Source organism: Sinohyriopsis cumingii, chromosome 5 (assembly GCF_028554795.1).
Source record: "Sinohyriopsis cumingii isolate HCF-2022 chromosome 5, ASM2855479v2, whole genome shotgun sequence".
Classification (NCBI taxonomy): domain Eukaryota; kingdom Metazoa; phylum Mollusca; class Bivalvia; order Unionida; family Unionidae; genus Sinohyriopsis; species Sinohyriopsis cumingii.
Genome location: NC_142965.1, coordinates 146529676 through 146546033, shown reverse-complemented (window position 1 = coordinate 146546033; position 16358 = coordinate 146529676). Strand labels below are relative to the sequence as shown.

The 16358-nt window shown below is 44.0% G+C and overlaps 1 protein-coding gene across 3 annotated transcripts in view; it reads left to right on the top strand.

Moving 5' to 3' along the window:
- Nucleotides 1-16358, top strand: part of LOC149800416 (uncharacterized) — a 156749-nt gene that overhangs the window by 123510 nt on the left and 16881 nt on the right. The window lies entirely within an intron of this gene.

Sequence of the window (16358 nt, the reverse complement as noted above, 5' to 3'; positions counted from 1 at the left end):
CTCTAGCGTCAAGGGAAATTTAACATGGGGAAAAATCGTGGGCAACTCTAGCGTCAAGGGAAATTTAACAAGGGGAAAAATCGTGGGCAACTGTAGCGTCAAGGGAACATTAACATGGGGAAAAATCGTGGGCCTGTCTAGCGGCAAGGGAATTTAACATGGGAATAGATTGTGGGTCTGTTGAGCGAAAAGGGAAATGGAATAGGGTCGGGACCCTATTTTAATATGGTCCCGACCTGATGGGTCTATGAAAAGGGAACATACGAAAATTGAAACAGGGAGGGGTCTCTATTTTTTTTTAAAAAAAAAATAAAAAAAGGGGTAGGCAATTGAAAGTTTATCTCTTTTCGAGAAAGGTGGGTGGCCCTGAAAAGGGCCTTTGGGTTTCTTCTTCTTCTTCTTTTAATTTATTCTATTTCTCTACCAGCTTCTTATTTTCTGTTCTACACTCTTTCTCTTCTTTTCTTTCTTTTCTTCCTTCTTTTCTCTTCTTTCTTCTTCTCCTCCTCTTCTTTCTTCCTCTTCTCATTTTCTTCTTCCTTTTCAATTTTTTCGTTCCATACTCTCATCCTTATCATTTCCTCTTCATCCTCCTTCTCCTCCTTTATTTCTTTCATCAGATCACTTATCATTTCCTTTACTTTTCTTAAATTGTTGATCTCCATCTTCACTCGATGGGGACTATAAGAATAGTGATCCTCGTCTAACTAACATTTGCTCCATCATACCCAAATTGTCCAGGACGTCTTGCAATGTTTTCATTTTATCAAGTTGGTTTGAAGCCATCTTCTTTTTTATTCTTTGTAGAATGGTTTGAACGACGAATACTGTGGGTTCTTATAGTGAAAGCGCGGACGTGATGGAAAACATCCCCCTAAAACCCAAAAGTTATATTACCTAGATCATCACTTAAAACGCGCGGAATTGAAGGAAAACATCCCCTACTTTTCTCATTTCATATGACCTACTATCCACATACCTGAAGCAACAATAAACAAACCCACAATCTACTATCCACACACGCAAAGTATTAAAATGAAACCCCAAATCTATTATCCACACAAACATACGTGATCACTTACAAAGCCCAATAATCTACTATCCACACAAACGTACGTGAGCACTTACAAACGCACAATCATATACATAAACTCATACACTCACACTAGGAAAAAAGAGTCAGTGTTTATATTCACATTACTCTCATTACACAAATTGGCAAATGGATTACTATTTCTTTTCTAAAGGTTTGGGTAGCCCTAAAAAGGGCAGTTTGTTTTTGAACTCCAGTGACACCTGGTTAATGATGGCACTTTCCAGGTCTGGCACCACACACACATCTTCTTCCCCAATCTCCCTTTACCTTTTTTCTTGGGAGTGCAGAGGCGGGATAAGTGGCTTCAGAATCTCAATTTTCTGTCTCTGGGATTCTGAAATTTCCTCTCTCCTTTTCCTCCTCTTCTTTTTTTCTTCTTTCCTCCTCTTTCATCCTTCCCTCTTCGACGATGGGATCCGCGGCCAGTTCATTTAGTATGCGCCTGGCATATTCCAGGTGCATCTGGAGTTCAAGAAGTTTAGCTAGTCTAGTATTCATTGTCTTGTTAACGAATGAACAGGGTAGCTAGACTGCCAAGCGAGTTTCAATTTACACTAAAAGAGCGGACGTGAAGGAAAACATCCCCTAAAACAAAAGTTATATTACCTAGATCATGACCAAACAACGCGCGGACCTAAAAGAAACACTCACTTTTTTATACTACCCATTACTAATTTAAAAATTTTCATTAATCACTTCAATATACTATCCACATACGCAAATCAATCAAATCAAATCCCAAATCTACTCTCCACTCACGTCAAACAGCAACAAAAAAACATGATCATAATCTACTATCCACACAAACGTACGTGAGCATTACAAACACACAATCATATACACAAACACATACATTCACACTATAAAAAAGAGTCAGTGTTTATATTCACACTACTCTACATACACACACACACTTTGGCAAATGGATTACTATTTCTTTTCTAGAGGTATGGGTAGCCCTGAAAAGGGCTGTTTTTTTTTTTTGTTTGCTATGGCAATCTTTTAGTTTCTAAGAATGCGATGTCCTCTGAGGATAGACTTTCTGGCGATAGGTCTGCTTCTTCGGAAAGAGAAGAAGAACTCTTTGGTGTCGATACGACAATCGACAAAGCCTCTGTCAGGTTCAGGTTGCTGCTGCAGCTGCTGCTGTTGCTGCTGTCTCTGCTGTTTCTGAAGTCTGTACTTCTCTGTCCATTCTTCTTTCTCCCTGTTCACTTCTTCTCTGAAGAGCTCTTCTATCAGGTCTTCAGTGACTTTTAAGATTCTCACATTCTCTATCTCTTCTGGCTTCGGTATCAGACTGTGTCTGACCCTATGCAAATTCACGTAGGCTTCTTTTAGCTTAGCTAGTTTGGTGCACATCTTCGTAGGAGGATGAGTCGACAATGGATGGATAGACTGGAGGCTACCCCCGGCTTTAAAGTCAAAGCGCGGACGTGAAGGAAAACATCCCTCCACGGTTTTCGAGCCGGACCGTTCAAATAGTGTCATGAGAGGGATAGAGAGAAGTCAAAGAGCATGAATCAGGATACCTATAGTTAAACAAACTACAAAGGCATTTTTTTCTTCAAAACACAACATTTTTAGTCTAACTTACTTAATACTAACAAACAATTCTAACATTTTTAACAATAATCCAACAATATAACATCAAACATTTTTTTCAAACACTAAACATTTTTTTCCAACTCACACATTATTTTGGACAAGGCTGACAACGTTGTGAATGAAATTGTGATTTCCACTGTTGGAAGTCATTAGGCCATTGATAGACACTACGTTTCCTAGCTTGAGACAAAAGATAAGCATACTGGTCACAAAACCATTTATCTACTTTCACATCGTTTCTTGAAGAAGAACGAGGATCAAAATGAGTCACTAAATGTTCTAAGGGATAGCCCAGGCTGCGATGATTCAGAAAATACACACAGTACTCTCCACACACCAAGGAATCTGTGCCTTGTAATTTCACATTATTGAATCGGGTGGTCTGAGCATTTCTTCTCATAAAGTCAATGATATCGTCTTCCAAAGGAGGCAATCCATACGAATCGAAATATTCTACGCATCCTTCTTGAGGAAAGTAGACGGCTACCCAGTGGGTTCCTAGGAGATAAATGTCGTCCGTGTCGATCACATAAGCTAGATGGTCTTGAGGTTTGCGATGAGGGAGTTCATCTTTAGCACAGACGACAGGATTCCAAGAAGCCGTGTATGAACTGTGGTTCAAAAGGTAATAAAGCTCCCAGGTATCCATGTTTTTCTTCTTCTTCACAGGTAATATTAAGTGATCAATTCGATTCTGACTTTTTGCTTGAAAATGTCTGACAAATAACCGCTCCTTCGCTTCGTCTCCCCACTCTGATTCAGGACAGCTTCGATACGATGAATCTCTTGAGTGGTTAATGGTGGACAAGAATGTTCACGCAAGTCTTTATACCACTGATGCGAACACGACTTCGTCCGAGATGAGACTCCAGCTTCGTCCAGATATTCGTCAAATTTTTCTTCTTGACTCAGCATCAGGCATTTGTCGTGTTGAATTTGACTGGGATGATCGTTTTGACATCCACAGCACTCTTTTTTGATCAATTCCGTCATTTTTTCGACCAAGTGTTTGGCACAACAGGAGGCTAAATGGGCTTCTTGTTCTGGCCATCTTGACTTCATCATGACAACTTCTTCCACAGTCTCCTCACATTCCATCTCCAAAGTTTCTGCAGTAGGTAAAGAGGGATAACAGTCTTCCATAGCTTCTAATAATCTAGAATGACTTTTCTCAAACTGTTGATTTCTATCGTATTATCAAATTCTGCATACAGGATGACGTTCACCGTCTCTGGTAGATTTGTAGTAAACTGAATTTCTACTCGAATCTGGCCGGATTTTATAGGGTGGAAATGTCCCTCGTCGCTGCCTTGGTCTGGAGTGAAATCAAAAGCCCACAAAGCATAGCCTCCTGCATAATCCTCGTTCGAAATGCCGTGACTGGTGTTGGTTCCTAACTGTCCGGTGGCTTCGTACAGGGACAAGTACGATCTCAAGTAATTCCTGTCACCAAACGTAGGCTCAAAGGGTCGGGTACACAAGGCCTTGCCGTCGCGACTGACTTAAATCTTGGCTACATTGTAATGATGAAACAGGAAAGGATTTTCGTTGTGGACTTCGTTGAAGGCTGAATTCCTGACGATACCAATGATCAAACGCTTGGGTAACTGGCCTTGGAACAGATGATCTTCGATCATGGATCGCTGTCCAACAGAAATAGTGAAAGTTTTCACTTCCACGCGTCGTATCGGATACTTGGCGGTCGTTCTGCTCAACGTCTCACTGATGTTGTTTCCCACTTTAGGTAACACCTCCACACGACGCACGTAAAGTCGGGCTTCTTGAATGATAGTTTTGTATTCATTAGCATGGGCCATCAAATGGAAAGCGGCATAGCTACGATTGAGTCTCAGGCGGATATCCACACCGTTCAACAAATACTTTTCTTGTTACCACATGTCCAAATGCAAACGATCCATCAGTTCTAAACTTCGCCCTTGCAGAATTTTATTTATGCGTGTGTTAAACCCCACATTGTGAGGATTTCCATCTTCTGTCAGGGCTGTGTCGTTAAACGTGTTATCACCCGCTGTGTCAGGTTTCCATACCACGCAAGCATCCAGATGAGTATTCTTGGCTTCTTTTCCGTACGTCAAGAGATTTTCCAGGTAGGCACGATACGGGTAAGTATCCGTGCTGCTGCTGACAAGTTTGTTATTCAAGTACAAGTCCACTTCACCGAAAAGGAATGCATGAAATTGTTGACAGGAGCTGCTCTATCATTGGCTGCAGGATTGGAGTTGTCCGCCGCTTTGATCACTTTGACTTTCAAGTACAGGTAACTGCTGTTCAGATCGATGTAATCTTCGGATTGTCCTTTGGTTTCAAAACTCGATGGGGGCTGAATCCGTCAAAGAGGAGACGGGATGAAATTCCACCCATTGGGATTCTTGCATCGTCATCATCGTGGGTGGCATGGCAAACAGTTCCAGTTCCGACTTGGAACAAGCGCAAGACTCTCGGTGCATCATTTTTTTCCTGTGTTTCAATAATCGAAAACGTCTAAGTCTCGAACGGTTCTTCTTTTCTTGGCCTTTCTCGCTTGAAGTCTGGTGAAAGGGTGTTTTCTTCGTCGTCTCTTTCTGCCTTGTCCTTGCTGAATGCCTGACTCGGTAGCGTGCAGGGCATTTATAGGTGTGTCTCGTCGGCCTAAAAGGTCTTTGCCCGTTTGCAGCAAGACATTTTTGTCTGCCCTCATGAAGGTTTCTTTAGGGTTTTGTTTGTCGATGATGACATTTTGGAGAAATTCTTTGCCTTGCGTCAGTACCGCATCTTTCAAGGCGTGCAATCCGCGTGTCACCATCGGTTTCAAGACTGGGGCCACCGAACGAAAGGCCGATTTTAACATATCTCCTAAACCGTGTCCTCGTGACTTTTCCTTTGGTGAATGAAATATTTTGTCCCAGATCTCCTTTTATAGCAATGTTGAACGTGTCCAAATACGACTTGCTAACAGGCAAATAGTGAGGATGTACAAATTCGCGGTGGACGTGGTAAGTGTTTCCACCTTCTTCGTCAGCGAGGGTGACAGAATCCACTTTGAAAGGAATGATACACAGTAACGGTGCGGAGGTGTGTCCCACCACGTTATACTCCACCACATCGGAGTACACAAAGATCAAATTCAGTCCTTGGTTCAGTTCTACCGGGAAACGAAATAACTTGCTGAAAGAATCGTTGTCGGAAATGACTGGCAATTCGTTTTTCTTGATCATGGCCATTCTCATGTCCATGTCCCCGCCCAACATGTCAAACAATTCAGGACAAAATATAATAGACATGATTTTACCTCCGTCAAATTTCATCAGGAAGCGACGAGCTGCTTTGTGGTATTCCATGGTGACACTTTTTTGACACTTTCCAAAGCTTTCAGAAACACGACATTAAATCTGGAGGTAATGGTGCTGACCAAATGTTGCCACTAAAATAATAGCCTGAGGGAATTAACAAGTGGTAAGACCACTTTTGAATTTTGTCATCATAGCTTTTGTGATCATATTTGACATGGGTATTCAAGTACTTTTGCATTGGCTCGTCATGAACTTCCACATCAAAAAAATTTTGATTGGGAAGGACATTGAGGACTTGGGTCGGGTGAATGATTTCTATCAAAGCCACTTCCCAATGGGCTTCCTGATCTAATTGGATGGCCTGAGGTAACTTGGCCGTGTAACAGCACAACGTGGTCTTGGGAAACACCTCCATGGAACTGTCAGGGTAAGGTTAAGTAAAATTGGTTTTGGTGACTCATAATTCCAGAGTTCTGTGGTTGTCCGAGGGGTTGTTGTTGTTGGAGTGGTGACTGACATTGGCACTGGACCCGTGGTTCCCGTTCGAAGAGAATTTCAGAGAGGGATTGGGAAGCAGGTAACCGATGCAATTGCTCAATAAAATGGTCCACAATTCTTTGTCTCCTTGTTGCAAACTCAAATTGGCGATGGCTGCCCCGATGACACAATACACCACGAAGATTTGGCAGAAAAAGACGATTTGCGTTTTAGGCACACGTTCTCCACACCACACCCACAAAGGTTGTTTTTGTAAATCTTGCAGAGAAGAACTGGGTGAAGGAGTGGTAGCAGTAGTAGCTGCGTCTGTGTGAAAGGGCATGATGGTCACTTCTTTTATAGTCGATGACTTGCGAAGCTTCGATCCAAGAATCAAAACTGGGTGGATATCCTTTCCAACCTACTTTGACTTCTTTGACAAGTCGTTTGCCCACTTTACGGGTGCTGCGTTCGAGAAAGCTTTCGATGTCGTACACGTCGTCTTCTTTTTGGTGACACGTTGTAACTCGGGCAAATAAAACGTTCCTTTGAGCACTTCTCCTTTCATGTCTTCCAATTTATAGACAGCAGGATGACGGCCATGCACTCGTCCAATGACACGAAACAACTCGGTCGTCCAATTAGGTAAGTAACCTTTGTCGAAAGTGCGTTTGGTTTTGCCAATGCGCACCCAATCTCCTACGGCCAACACTCCACTTTTCTTGGGGACAGCCCTCGTCGGGGACGTACCAAACAGGCGCTCAAACACCAACACTTCGTTCTTGGGAGTCACCTCTTCCGAGGCACGTCCAATGCTTCGATGGTAAGATTGGTTGTACGCTTGCACCAAGTGCGATAAGATGTCGATGTACTTCAGAGTGTGGTGATGCGTAAAATATTTCCACATGCGTTCTTTCAAAGTGCGTTGAAAACGTTCCACGATGCTGGCTTTGGTTTCGGGATTCTCGGTGGTAAAAAAATGAATGTCACGTTTCTTTAATTCTTTTTGGAACGCTTGGTTCAGAAATTCAGTACCTTTGTCCGTTTGCCATCGAAGAGGGTGACGACCGCTTTGTTTCAAAACCCGTTGCAGGGCTCGCACTAACTCGCTGCTCGATTTGGAAGTCAAGGGCACCACCCAGGGAAATTTGTTCTTGCCAACGATGGCATTCCATCCATCGTTTGTAAGGCACTAAAGCTAGTTTTCGTCCTTCCATGGGGTTGTCAGGGGTCGATTCTGAGATCTTGGGACTTCAGAGGGCCTTTTTATCTTGCTCCCACCAGTCCTCCCAACATGGTTCCCAAGATTCCTTTCAGCAATGGACCTAACAAGAGGGGTAAAATACCTCCACGTTGGACCAACATCTTCTTCTTTTGACGAATGGGAATTTTCTCTTGAACCATTTCGCGAAGAACGTGACGATGTTTGCCTAAGCATAGTTTCTGGTGTTTGGACAAAGGGATCGAGCCTTTCAAGAGGTTCAAACAACATTCGCACACTGTTGACCCCTTTGGAGGCTGATTGAATGAGTTTTTTTCGTAGAGGTGGAGAAGCTTTGGACAGGACAGATAACATGTCCCCATGTTTGACTAAACGTGGAGGCAGTCCTTTCCTTTTCCTTCCTTGGGGTTGTTTAGAAGAGGGATGTTTTCTGGAGGGTGACATCTGTGAGTCTTCAGCACCAAAAAACACTGATACCCTTACATAGTCACAGGCCTTTTTTATATTGGAACGCGTCGCCATTGGTTGTCTTTACGTCGTATCAACTTCAGGACAGGCATGACACGTCGTGCAGGGGTACGTAACGGACTAAATCGAGCCAGTTCTTGCTTGGACAAATCCAGTAAACTTTGTAACATGCCCGATCTCTCTTGAACTTTGATTTTGGGAGAAGGTACTTTGTGAGCAGCGGCCACTGCCGCTAAATTGGAGGGACCTGCCACTGGGGAAGTTCTTGGGGTCATCAACGGAGAAGTTCTTGGTGTGATCAACGTCTCCAAGTACTCTTCAGTTCTTGATGACATCAACGGGGAAGTGAATGAACCTGAGGCTACCGGAGAAGCGGTCACCGCCTTTGCAGGTCGTGGTTTGCGAGTGTAAGGTTGCGTCCTGGCCGAAGTGCCTCTCTTGCGACTTGTTTTCTTCTGTGGGCTTTTCTTTTTCTGGGGACTTTTTCTCTGTTTCTTTTTCTGGGGGCTTCTTTTCTTTTTCCGGGGTGGTGTCTGGTAAGAGGAGGGTACCGCCATTGGAGAAGTTCTTGTAGACATGGGTATCCTGGGGGACTTGGTCTTGACACCGTGGCTCTTTTTCTTCTTCTTGGAGCTTCGTTTGAGTTGTTTTTTCTTGGGGAGAACTTTGGGAGCATTAGGATCCCATCTTAAGAGAGAGCGAATGATGACCCCTCCTAGGGTACCGCTCCCTCCAGGTTTCAAAATGATTTGTTTTTTGGTTTGAGTGTCGATGCGGGGATCGGCCAGTTGGGTCAAAGCGACTTTGTTTTGATCAAAAAAGCGTTTGATTTGAAGAGGAATCTGAATGATCCCTTGGAGTAATTGACGTGCCGTCACCGTGAACCATCGTAAGACTTCTTTGAGACTAGCTTCTAAGACACGAGCTCGTATTTGTGGATTTTTTTCTCGACTGATGCCATACAAGGCACGAATCAATTTGACGGGAAGATGCGACTGAAGGGACGTCATCTTCAAACTGTGTGAGACAGACGAAAAGTGTCTGAGGTTTTAATAGATCTTTTTGTTGTGTGAAATTAAGTCGAGGACGGAGACGTGTACAGGACAGGCTCTCCGTCTTGGCACCAGTGGTGAAACAAGTGGGTACGAAATCGCAAATCATCGGGGGTCGTAGGTTTCAAATCGACGAGTAAATAGGCGTGTGGAGTTTGAGTGGCATCGTCGTATGCCTGAGTCAGCCAAGGCGTTCCTAACTGTTTGGCTAAGACTTGCACTTGCTATTTTTCTTGAGGGCTTTTAAACAAGACCATGTAATTCGCATTGAGGCTGATGGTGCGATGGGCTTTACTTTGTTGAAACAAATTTTGGGTGATGTAAACGACACTGGCATTACGATGATGTCCCTTGCGCGTAAACCACAGTTTAATTTCTTCTTTGTCTTCTCCTAATATGTCGTCAAAAATGACCAAATGGGTTTGACGGGAGTCAGAGACGATGCCGTCGTCTTCTTTGGGAATGCCTTCCACAAACACGATGGAATCGCCATGACTTTCTCGCAAGAGGCTGTACGCCGATTGCCACTCTTTGTAACACCACACGATGCGTTGAGGTGGTCGATCGATCAAATGATGTTTATGTTCGATCAAACGTTTGACAAATTCGGTTTTGCCTGAACCGCTAGGTCCAGCAATGAGCATGTTAAAGGGATGGCGAGGATACAATGCCTCCCAACTGGCACGATCTAAGTGTTCGTCGATGACTTTGACAGTAGAGGAAGAGGGAGCAGAGACAGCAGAGGTAGCCATAGTGTTAGGAATGTCACTTGTGACACGAAAACAAACAAGACGAGAGTTTATATACTTTTTTCAGGACACGTTTATTGAATGTTTCAAATGTGAACAACACGAAAGACAAAAATACATAAAAGCCAAATAGTTATGTACAGGAATAAAAAACACATCAAAACGATCACAGTGGAATATAAACAAGTCTCTGTACAACTTGTTTTGGGTAACCAAGATGTCCTAGGGACAGTGTGCAATGTTCTTACAGTCTCTACATGAGGTATTGTCACACAAGTGTCCTCCCGGAATGACCTTTCAGGAATGTCCATGACAGTCCTGTCCTGAAGCGAGTGGTTGACCTCGATGACGGGTTCTTCTGGCACTGTCACTAACACAGGTTGAAAAGTAACTTTTTTCCTTGAACAACTTTTGTGCATACTGGGACACTTCTTGTGTCCAAGCCTCAAAACCCCCTTTTTCTAGTCACGAACATCTGTCCCGTGGGGGTGTAAGTCACAAGCTACACACACATCGTCATACACGTCTTCGGTAGCTAAACGTTGACGAATCTTTTTTTCCTGTTGAGGTCGAGAAGTATCCAGATGAAAACGCAAGGCTTTGAGCAAAAGGAGTCTTTCGTGACCATTTAAGGCCATTGGGGTGGTAAGTACTGTTCGTAAAGAGTCCACAAGGACTCGGCTGGTAAACGAAATCCCAGAAAACAAGTCACTAAGACTCACACTATGCGTCGTCCCAAATTGAATGGATACAGTTCTTGTAATAATTGATGGTAATGATCCACGGTTTGAATATGGTCATTGAGTACCTGCCACGGGATCTGTTCAATCACTTGTGACATAAGCCTTGGCATGGATTCCTGATTTTATAGTCTCTTTGTTTCGGAAGCAATAAAGGTACTTTCTAACTAGACATCTTCGTTCTCCAGTTGGGAATCTAAATCTTGCATACTGTAACCTACACTTCAGAGTTTGACTAGATGTTTCGTCTTCCGCTAAGCAGATTCCACGTAAAATATGTTGGTAATCCTTTAACTCGTCTTCCTCAATACGTTGCAGTAGGTGAATCTCGAAGTAACCAAAATTACGAACATTTAGTTCATTCACTAACTGAAAGTGATGAACAAGGTCTGACCACTGAAACAATTTCTGACGAATCAGTCCTCTTATACCATTCAGGTACCAGTAGTTCAAACACCGGTGACGTAACGGATGCAACTGTTCTTTACGTTTGACTTGTATTTTGACCAGCTCTCGGTAAATGCGTTCTCTCAACTCCACAGGCAAGCCCAAAATGTTCTCTTGTAAAGTATCCATAAGTATATACACTGTTTTTGGAATCCTTGGGTGGTGGCCAATAGCCTCGTTTACCTTTGTGCCTGATGTAATATCCACTCATAATCAGTCTTCTTATACTTTGAAACAGAGCATAATTTAAAAACGGATGAATAACTTTGCGTTTGCGTTTCACTTGTATTTTGATCAGTTCTCGGAGTATGCGTTCTCGCAACTCCACAGGCAAAGCACGAATGTTCTCTAGCAAAGCATCCATGAATAGGTCAGTCCGTACAATTCACAATCTTCTCCTAGAGCAAAAATAATCCACATAGTGAGTAATTTCTGACCACTGCCACTCAGGGTAACGTCCAAGAATCTCACTGAACTCTTTTAATGTAAACGGTCTAGAGTAATATAATAGGACGAATACACACTTGACCCAGAGAAATCTAACACACTGGTTGACTTTTTTCACTTTCCTCTTGTGAATTTCTTGGCACAAAAGTTCTACAGTCACCCATTGAGATTTCACTCTGGCAAACCCCTGCCAAACTTCCTTGTAAATCTTCTCTTGCAGTTCATTAGGTAATGATTCAATATAGTTTTTGAAATGAAGTTTAAATACTGGTCTCGGTTATGTCCAACATTTGACTCCTAACCAATCTGGTTTCTTCTTCGTCAACGACATGGTAAGTTACTTCAATGTCTCGGTCCCACTAAGGGTAAGTAATAACAATTCCGTGACCATCGAGCATGTTCTACGTAAGCCGAATCTTGCGGTTCCCAGTGGTGAAGTGACACACCGCAACTGAAGCACTTGACTTTATCTCCTTCGCCCAAGTAGAAAAATCCGGCTCTGGCTAATTCTTCGGGGGTCGGTCCTCCCAGATACTTAGGCCATTTTCCTTTGAACGATTGAAGACGATTTTCAAAGTCGCAGTATTCCGACAAACGCACAGGGAACGAATATTCGTCTTTCACAGGTTCGTTTCGATGAGGGTTGAGTGACATGGACAGGAGTTTGCTCAGGGCTGGATGACATCCGTAATGAGGTAGACGTGAAGGTGGACATTCACCTTTAAAACGAAACCAAGTAAAGTGTCTAAGAGGCATCGCTTTCGCATCCCTCAGGTTTGACACGCACAGCATCACTTTCCATGATAGGGGTAGTGACACTAAAGTTCCCATGATGCTTTACGGCATCGCTAAGGTCATAGCATACAGCATCGTTCCCATTGCAAGGCTCACAATCGCATTCCACTTCAGAAGCCCCACACTTGAAGTGTGCCTGTCTGAACTTGTTTTGTGTTTCTCTGAAAGTATTCATCTTGCTCGCTTGGTCTTGGTAGTCACAATGAACTATCGATTTTGCCTAGGGTTCCTTTTTATATACAGGCCAATACCGACATGTCCATACGGTAAGGTGAAATGATTGGGAAGTCGCACTCGCTTCTGGTACACGATTTGATAGACTTTTTCCAAGGGTCGACTGACAATGTGGTGAGTGGGTAAACGTACAATCTTGTTGCGCTGAGTCACTTTAAAGTGTTCATCTTCTCTAGACTGCAAATCTTCTTTCAATACCCCAAAGTTCACCACACGACTGGCACGATAATTCAGAGACAATCCTTTCACTTTGCACTGCGTGTGCACTTCTACTTGTTTGCCCCGGTATTCGTAACCGTAATTTTTAGGACCACCACTGGCGAAACTTATAATCTTGTCGTCGGGGTGCTCGTCACTCCAGGCTCCTAAACGGTCTCCTTCGATGTCAGGGTGCTGTTGACTCGGGTGATGGATGTAAATGCAACTGTCCGTGTCAAAGTACAGGACACGTTCCCCTAACAGTTCTAAAGCTTCGTACAATTTTAAGCGAGCATGAGCTGTCACGTAAGCCGCAATGATGACATTTCCAGAGGGATCGTCTTGTACAAAGTCCAGATCTTCTTCGTAATTGACCAAGATCAAATCCTCGCGAACGACGTCCACGTGTTTCATGAATTTGGTTTTGTCGTGAATCATCTGGAAGTAGCGGGAAGGTTCGGTCAAATATTCCGTCTTGGGTAAACACGGTCGTTGTGCCATTTTACCCCACAAGCAATTTAACATCACTTTGGCAAACGATCAGCCTGCCTTCGTTTTTCTCGATGTGATCTAAAGTAATGCCTTCTTGTTCATAGTACTTCTCTTTGAATGTATTTTGGTCTTCGGGAGGGTGACACCAGGACGGATAGCCGCTGCCTTCTTGCATCAGTTTCAAAAAGGCATCCACGTAGTCGGCGAAAATGCCTTTCTGCGTAGGGTCACCCTTGTGGAATTGTTTTGTCTTGGGAAAGTGGCAAATTTCGTACACTTCTAACAGTTGGTATCCCATGTCCAGAGCTTTGAACAATTCTACTTTGACCCACGTCCCCGTAAAGGCCGGTTCTTCCTGGGTGTGCTGACAGGGTTGGTCTTGGTTGCACGTTTCGGCACAAGTACGGCACAAAGGAAACATCAGTTTGCCTTGGCAATGGTGAGGTAGCACGGGATGGTACAAGTCCGTGGGAGGCAAGACTTTGCACTTGATCAGACCTTCGTATTGTCGAATGTTTTTCAGGTCGATGTGTTCCGTTAACAATTGCGGGTGCCCTGCAGGAAAAAGACAATATTTGCACACGTAGGGGTACAACGAACACACGTCCAAGTATTTGATTTCTTCTCCTTTCTCTTCGTCGGCTTGGTACAGCAAACAGGTGGCATTCGTCGTTCCTCCGTACAGACTATCCCTCGGGTTCAGCGGGTCCATGAACTGGTAACTTTCCACGAGGCGTTTAAACTCGGAATCGGTTTTCAAACGGTGATCGTATTCGTGTTCCCACATTTCCACCACTTGGTATCCTTCCTGTTCTAACTTTAGGCATCGCTGACAAGTGGCCTGGTACAAGTCTTCCATGGTTCGTTGTAAAAACTGATATTTAGTGCCGCGATCAGGGTAACAGACGGGACATCCGTGAAATAAGCAACCGTTAAACTCGTACACGATCTTGGGGTTTTCTAAGTCCCAACCATCGACCGAATGAGTTCCGATGGCCTTTTCGCCTCCTCCGCTGCGGGCATGCTGAATCCACTTGTCTTCCTTGTCGCACAAGTAATGTAACCAGCGTAGGGCTTTGACCGAGTATTGACGTTTGACATAGTTGGTCGTTTGAGGACTGATGACAGCTACGGTGTTTTCAGGCATGAATCGTTGGCGGTACACTAAGGAACACGCTTTGGCAATGGTGCAAGCTTCTTTCAAAGGATCGACCCCTCCGTGTTCCATGAACAGTTCTCGAAATTTTCCACAGCAACGCCGTAAAATGTCCTCGTCGGAACGACAATACTTTAGCATTTCTTCCTGAAAGTCGAAAGGGTCTGAGGCGTGAGCCTGGTACCAAGCGTAGAAAGCTTCTCGTTGTTCGGTACGCATGTTGTCGGGGTCGTAATAGTGAGCCTCAGGCAAATGGGGTAGAACGGCGTGTTGGCTGGCTTCCGTATTGAAAAAGTGAGGAAAGTACCCTTTAGCCATTTCTGTCATTCCAAACGTTTTAGGCATTCGACTCAAAGGCATGGCCAAATAGCTCATCGAATCTTTAAACTGCACTTGTCCCACTTGCATGAAAATGATTTTGGCTCCGTTCAAAGTGACTTTAGGACGTTCGGTGCCATGCTCCGTATAGTATCTGAGAAGATACTGTCCATCGTATCCGGAGAAATTGTGAGCCATCACCGTGGCATGACGATGACAATCTCCGTAACGTTCGATGTCCTCTTGGCTCCACGTCTTGTCGATGGGGTCTAAGACCCATTGTGCGAAATCGGCTAGCGTGTTCGGTCCCCGAAAGATTTTTTCACGCCCTCCAGGAATCATGCAATGACTCACGATAGGTTCTTGAATGCACTTTTCGCATGCTCTATGAGCCACGCAGAAATTAGGAATGTGAATACCAGTCTCTTGCATGCATTCGAAATCGAAAAAGATGAAATTGCCTTTTTTATTCTTGTGACCGTCCTCTTTCTCTGGTTGGGGTTGATATTTTTGCACGTAGCATTCGTGTTCCAAGTCCACGATGTGATGACAAATGTGACATTTTTTCTTTCCTGAACATACGTGTCCCTTGGAATTATTGGTACGTATGCCTTGTCCACACGTGGGGCACAATCTCAGCAGTTGACAAGCGCATTTCTTCTGTGAACCTTGCGTCTTCAAATGTTGTTGGTAACAGGCAGGGCTGACAAACGTGCGCAGACAAGTTGAACAATGCACTGGTTCTTGTCCTTCGCTCTGACAGGGTGGAGAGGCCAAACATCCTGAGCATTTCGATCCACAATGCTTGTGTTGCTCTCGATTGTTATAACCATAGTCACATTTCTCACAGTAATACCTGTATCCCTGGAATGCGGTGATACTGGTAATGGTATCGAAATGGTCATCGTGATGATAGACGTGAATGTATTTTCCATCCTTAAAGTCTTTCCCTCGAAACAACAGAGGCCCACGCATTTCTTGAGGATGCATTTTCAAGGTGTATCGTGGAGCTAGGGCATCTTGCAATTTTTGCATCTCAGGAATGCCACATGTTGTGTCTTTGGGCAAGCCAGCTTGTTGTAACAGGAGTTATGTTCGTTTCGTTGTTTGGCTCGGTCCGATTGTCGACCAGGCTCTTTTCCATTCTACAGTGACGTTCTTGTTGGCATAGGTTCGTCCCACCACGATGGCCCTGGCTAAACACATCTGGTCTTCAGGGTTGTGAATTCGGACAAGACTTGTTTTGGTGCTGCGAAGCTCGTCCACCAATAACATCTTTTTGCGTCCAGTCCCTTGAGGAGGAGAGACGTGGGTCATGTCCTGTGATGTCAAACTGGTCATTGGATTGTTGTACGTGTTGAATCTTGTCCATGACTTTGGAAGCGGTCAATTCTGCAGGGCTGCCAAACTCGATCCAAACAGGGGACTTCAAACGTCGTGTTGTATGGAAAGTCTCAAGCGATCGTCTTCTTTGGGTTGACATTGTCGCTTAAGTAAAGAATCCCACACCCCAATGATGAACCCTTCTGCTTTCTCCAAAGGTACTTCGGACTTGAAATTTTTAAACTT